The following is a 6,314-nucleotide window of genomic DNA, read 5'->3' on the forward strand; positions in this document are numbered from 1 at the left end:
AAGCAGTGGTATCAACGCAGAGTACTTAAAAAAAAAGATCAGATTTATATTTTTCCTTTCTTTAATATTTTTGTTATTTATAAAGAATCTTCGCTAGTGCTTTGTTTTCATACGTATGTATGTATGTTCATCTTTATGTATTGTGTATGTATGAAAACAAAGCACAAGCGCGAAGGTTCTTATAAACAAAATCTTCTGATCATTTCAATTATTCATTGTTATGCTTTTATAAGTGAACGATCTTTTATAAGTGACAGACCATTTAATAATCCTCATCATGCCCGTTTATTACGCACAAGATTATTACGAAATGATTCGTTTGTATTTTATAAACGGAGAACAGGCTGCACCTGCCGCAGTGCAATATGCTAATTTATACCCGAATCGACATCATCCAAGTCCAAATGTAATAGCTGGTGCTGTTCGACGACTACGAGAAACTGGCAATGTTTTACCGAATAATAGAAACGGAGGTCGTCCACGTCAAATACGCAATCTTGTGATGGAAGATGCTGTTATGGCTGTCTTTCGCAATGATCCCACATTAAGTACAAGATCTGTTGCTCGTCAGTTTGATATATCCGATATGAGTGTTTATAGAGTGCTTAAAGAAAATGAGCGGCACCCGTATCACTATACAAAAGTACAACATTTACTTCCACGAGATTATCCATTTCGTGTGAATTTTGCTGAATATTATTTAAATCAAATGAATTTGAGACCTAATTACGGAAGTCGGATTTTGTATACTGATGAATGTGCATTTACGAGAAACGGAATGTTTAATACCCACAATTATCATTACTGGAGCCATGGAAATCCATTTCTCACTAGGTTAAGTTCTTTTCAATACCGATATTCCGTAAATGTTTGGTGTGGATTGCTGGGAGATCAAATTGTAAATATTTTAAGATTATAATTTAATTGAAATTTAAATTAATTGAATTAAAACTATTTTTATTCAGTCCTTTTTAATCTTTTTTTTTCAATGAAACTTATTTTTTAATATCTCTGACATATCTTGACATATCTTTTTTATTTATAATCAATACAATAAACATTTTCTTCATAGAATTCTAATTTGTAATTGTTAATTATACTACTGTTTTGTTACTAATATTGTTCCTATTATTAATATAACTTTATTAATTGAGCTTAGATTGGACCTTTTATACTACCAGAACGTTTAAATGTCAAAATATTTCAATTTCTTGCGAAATAATCTGCCAGATTTATTAATTCCGGCAGAGAATAATTTGGAAGATGTAGCATTAAATAGACGAGCTATGATATTCATGCATGATGGCGCACCTGCCCATTCTGCACGTAAGAAATTTCTACTATAAAAATGTTTATTGCATACAGTTTAGAAGAATCTATCAAAATTAGTTAAGATTGCTATCTCAGATTCAATATTATAGTCTACCCTTAAAGGTTAATTTTTATATCGTACTTTATCAACACTAAAAATTTTAATAACAGTATTTATTACATACATGTGTATTGTGTATAATTTGTTTTCATAAAGAAAGTTTTATTAAATATGTTAAAAGTAAAAACATACACTTTGCACTTAGAAGTTAGCATTTAAGTCTAATTATCTATTGAATCACTTTTAGTATTCATATCAATGAATCTTATTCAAAGGTATCGTCCGCCGAAATCTTAATGAAAATTTTCCACAAGGATGGTTTGGAAAAGGTTCAATAACTCCGTGGCCTGCTCGATCTCCGGACTTCAACCCATGTAATTTTTATCTTTGGGGAGCGATTAAAGAAAAAGTGTTTTTAAATAACAACATCGAAACCACAGACGAAATGAAAGAATTGGTATTCCACACTGTTCAAAGAATTGAAAATCATCATATACAAAAAGCTACGTACAAAAAAGAGCAGAAATATGTATCGAAGTGGGAGGAACTCATTTCGAACAATTTCTTTAATTTTAGTTAAATAATTATTTTGTTAACACATAAGAATTATTTTTATTATGAAAATATTTATTTTTATTATAAATTAATTTTTTATTATAAATTTATATTTATTATAAATTAAATATTTATTTTTAAATCTTTATTTTTATTTTATTATTATATTTATATTATTATTTATTTCTATTTTATTATTATAAATATGTTTAATTTTATTATAATTTATATTATAACTTATTTTTATTTTATTATTATAAAAATGTTTATAATTATTATTTTATTGCGTAGTTTAATAGAATCTATCGAAATTGTGAAGATCGCTATCTCAGTTTCAATACTGTATTCTACTCTCAGGGCTTAATTTTTATATCATGTTCACACATCAAGACTAAAAATCTTAATAAAAGTAGTCATTACTACATACATATGTATTATAATGTTTTCATACATCAAGAAAGTTTTTTTTTGTTAAATATGTTAAAAATAAAAACATACTTTGCGCTTAAAATAAATTTAATATTTAAGTCCAATTATCGGAACCACTTTTAATATTAATTTCAATGAATCTTATTCAAAAGTATCATCCGCCATTACTTCGATAAAAATTTTCCTCAAGGATGGGAAGGATTCAATACTAGTCCGTGGCCTGCTCGATCTCCGGACTACAACTCATGTAACCTTTCTTTTCAAAGAAAAAGTATTTCTAAACACAAATATGGAGACAGCTAACGAGATGGAAAAATGAAATATTCCACACTGTCGAGAGTATCGAGAATAATCAAATTTTAAGAGCTACGCAAAACGTACAAAAAAGAGCAGAGACATGCTACATTCGCTTCGCCCCACTTTGTCTCGCTACTCTCCGATCCCGCGCTCCTCACCCAGTAGGCGGCGCCTACGCTGCCTTCCGTTGTAGCCACGCGCTGATTGGCAAACTTTAACAATTTATAGCGTAAGAAATAAAGCTCAGATAAAAAAATGGCTCAGGACTTTTCGATTTAGTTTGTTGTCCTGCACCTGATGGTGTGCTTCGTATACGTTTATTTAGTTACACCCTGTATATGTTATTATAAATGATTTTTATATAATAATAACGCAGTAGCGTAACAATTTATTTGACTGGGATCCTTCCGCAAAAATTTTTTGAGTCCCCTTGCACAAACATATAAAAAATTGCATTATATTTTTAAATAAAAATTAAAGAAAAATTAAAACTAAAAAATTAAATAAAAATTTTAATAAAAATTAGAACGAAATAAAATAATACTTATTGGCCGCGTTCAACAGACTCAACAGCTCAAGTAGCAATCGAACGTGATTCTTACTTTTAGAACCAGCCAATTAGAAAATTGAAAATTGAAAAAAATGCACCCGGAAATAACGCTACTGCGGATAATAAACTTAATAGTATAATATAAACTATATATAACTTTTACAATATACAGGGTGTCCGGTAATAGTCGCATCAACCGTCGTGTGCAGGTAGAGCTAGTTAAACCGAGTAGAAAAGTTCTCTACCATTTTGCGATATTCTCAATAATAAGAGAGATATTAATTAATAAAGATCGGCCAATTCGCGTGACGACGGCGAGAAGAGACAGCCCAGTTTTATGTCGTTACTAAGCATGCGGCGAAAAGAAACAGTATAATGTTACACGGTTGCTAAGCGCGCGATGAAGCGGGGAGGAGCGCTTTACAAAAGACAGTAACTCCATACGAGTAGCGCTAACTCTGGACCCCCGAGTGGGCTGTCTCTTCTCGCCGCACGCTTATCATCGCGCGAATTGGCTGATTTTCTTTAATTTATTTCTCTCTTATTATTGAGAATATCGCAAAATGGTAGAGGACTTTTCTACTCGGTTTAACTAGCTCTACCTGCACACGACGGTTGATGCGACTATTACCGGACACCCTGTATACATACTCTGCTCTTTGCACTCGCCACTTAGCGTGTATTAACCAACTCGATATTGACTCAGCAATCTGTGTATCACTTGATTCCGGTTTATGAATTCGTATCACTCCTATAAATAGGAAAAAAATCGATATTACTATAATGATACTAAAATATATGTATGAAAAATAAATATTTACTTACATAAATATTTTCCTACAATAATTCTTAAATAAAACGTTATATAAAAACGAAAATATCAAGATATATATTATCAGTAGTTTGCAAGAAAAAAAGCGAGTGAAAAAAAAACTTTTTGCAAACTAAGTTTCAACGAAATGGATAATAAAATTATTTTTTCGATTAATTTCAAGCAGGCTTTAATAGAATTCTAATTTGGAGTATGTATACAGTTATATAAAGATATGTTGAATATTAAAAAGTCACCATATATAAGGATTTTATCCAACAAATTGTCATATATTATAATATATAATAATGTCAAATGTTATATGTATACATATTTCCTGAACAAATATTGAGATTTTTCATGCATTAATTATATATGTATATTTATAAAGTGTTTCATATAAGTAAATTTTTTTATACTACTATGTATTACTATCTAAACTTATTTTTGAGATTTTTATTTAACTTTTTTGTGTAAACTATGCATTGTGTGTGTGTGAATTAGTAACTCTATATAAATATGTACTAACATATATATTTCCTGAATAATTTTATATTGATATAATATTTTTACAAATATTTTTATGGAAAATTTTTATTATGTTAATATGAAAATAAATATAACTTCATTATTGAAAGCATCAAATCTGGTACTAGAAATACTCTATTCTATAAACTCAAATATTTTAAGCAAATAAATATAAAATAATTATAAATATGACACTTATAAAATATTGAAAATTTATCAAACATAAATAATACGAAGAAATACTTATTTTATAATATATTATAATAAAATATTTTATAATATATTATTTTTATAATTAAATTTAATTAAATTTTTTAATAAATAAATAATTTTGAAAATATGAAAATGTGCAAACATCAAATTTACTTAATATTTTAAAAGATATTTTATAGTTTTATATTACGTATTTTTAGTATACCCGAAAAATGAGATAATTGCGTGAAGATTACTGAAATATTGAAATAAAGTTCCATTAATCTTCCGACAACATTATAATGTAAGATTATATTGTAAGGTTAGTAGTATATACCAACAACCTTACAATATAATCTTACATTATAATATTGTCAGAAGATTAATGAAATCTTGTTTCAATATTTCAGTAATCTTACGTGCAATCATCTCATTTTTATAATTGCGTGTAAGATTACTGAAATATTGTAATAAGGTTCCATTAATCTTCCGATAATATTATAACGTAAGATTATATTGTAAGGTTGTTGGTATATACTACTAACCTTACAATATAATCTTACATTATAATATTGTCAAAAGATTAATGAAATCTTGTTTAAATATTTCAGTAATCTTCACGCAATTATCTCATTTTCATAATTGCGTGTAAGATTACTGAAATATTGAAATAAAGTTCCATTAATTTTCCGATAATATTATAACGTAAGATTATATTGTAAGGTTAGTGGTATATATCAGTAACATTGATTATTAAATATGTAAGGTTGTAACCTCCCTATAATCTTACTGCAATGTTCGGTGCTGTGAGGGTATCCACTTACCGCAAAAATCAACTCATAAAATTCACTAAGAAACTCAGATACTTAAAGTATAAAATCAAAAACACAATCCATGATATTGAACCTATCCAGTATTATTGTAGATACCATGAAAGAGAAAAAAATTGGAATTACTCGACCAAACGACACATACATCCTCCGAATGAAGAGATTATTGAAACTAGCATCGAAATAAAACCTTTGTCCTTTGAAGATAATCAACATTCCTTAACAAACATCAAAGAAAAATGGTTTATCAATTTATCTTCCATCTCTATTCCACACAACATTCATTGTCTTTTACAGCTGAAAATTTTAACCTCCCGACCACAGATACGAATAAATTAACCACAGAATTCGTTAAAAATATAGAAAATAATATTAAAACACTACCATTAGGCGATAAAATTAAAATTAGGAACCACACCACAAGTATCATTAACAATCTATCTTCTTACAACATCCCAAAAAATAAAATAAATACTCATATTCAGAATTTAGCTTCTCACACTAAAAAATTTCTCAAGAACAATCCGAACTTAATATTAACACGTGCAGACAAGGGTAACGTCACGGTGGCACTTGATAGAGATAAATATTATAACGAAATAAATAATCTTCTCAAAGACACCAATACATATATTATCCAAACAAACATATAGATATCTTTATTGCAGTGATGGTAATCTGCCGAGGGCCTATGGTCTCCCGAAGGTACATAAACCTAACTGTCCATTTAGAATTATTGTTTCTTCTTTA

The sequence above is a fragment of the Prenolepis imparis genome, unplaced genomic scaffold (assembly GCF_030444845.1).
Source record: "Prenolepis imparis isolate NDT839.2.m4 unplaced genomic scaffold, iyPreImpa1.0 SCAF_2, whole genome shotgun sequence".
NCBI lineage: Eukaryota > Metazoa > Arthropoda > Insecta > Hymenoptera > Formicidae > Prenolepis > Prenolepis imparis.